Genomic DNA, 1,046 nt, shown 5'->3' on the forward strand with positions numbered 1-1,046 from the left:
CCACATGAAAAACACACAAATTAACTCCTCGCAGATCACAATGATGGAAATGTGTTGTGTGTGTGTGTGTGTTGAGCTTTTTATGTACGAGGAGGTTAAACCATTGAAGGAAAGAGTTCAGCTGCCAACAGAAAGCATCTGATAATGAATTATGACATTTACTCTTGTCTAGAGCAACCACCAATAAAGCTGACAGACAGATTTACTGTTAAGAATAGCAGTATGCAAAATTAGTCACATGAGAGAGAGAGAGGTACTGTGGGAAACCAGGCAGGAGTGCACTTTCTCTCTTGTATTTCTACCTCTCCGCTCTTGTTCCGTGGAAGTAGTCAGGAAATATGAGGCTAATTATCACAATGAAATTATCCTGATTTTCCGCTCCACTTGGAGCCGTGGGCCGGACAGCTGCTGCCTCTGAGAGGCTCCCGCTCACTCAGTGCCTGCCCGATTCTAATCACTTGGAAAAAGGAATTCTCGCGGCTAGAAACCTGCATGCCGGTTCCCTTCCCGGGCGATGGGGGCCAGCTGCAGGGTGAGTACTGTTGCATATTTCCCTTCTCTCTCTCTCTCTCTCTCTCTCTCCTCTCTCTCTCTCTCTCTCTCCTCTCTCTCTCTCTCTCTCTCTCTCTCTCTCTCTCTCTCTTCTGCTCTCTCTTCTCTCCTCCTCTCTCTCCTCTCTCTCCTCTGTCTCTGTCTCTGTCTCTGTCCTCTCCTCTCTCTCTCTCGTTGTTTTCTGCTGCAGTTATTCTTGATGTTGATGTTGCTGTGTTCTCTGTTTGGCCCCAAAGTTATATCTGCGTAATTGACTCCAGTAAGAAGAAAAACAGTATTATTCTCCCCAGGGTTAATCTTAATCTGTTTTCTATTTGAAGGATACACACAATGAATAAAACACCATGGACAGGCAAAGGCAGGCCCATCAAAAGCTCAAAATCACCTAGTTCTCCAAAGGAAATTGGTACGACTCATTGTCTCACACACCGGTAGCTAGTAGGCTATACGTCCGTAATGAACACGCCTAATGCTATGCTAACATGCTACAGTGT

The sequence above is a fragment of the Salvelinus sp. IW2-2015 genome, linkage group LG6.2 (genome assembly GCF_002910315.2).
Source record: "Salvelinus sp. IW2-2015 linkage group LG6.2, ASM291031v2, whole genome shotgun sequence".
NCBI lineage: Eukaryota > Metazoa > Chordata > Actinopteri > Salmoniformes > Salmonidae > Salvelinus > Salvelinus sp. IW2-2015.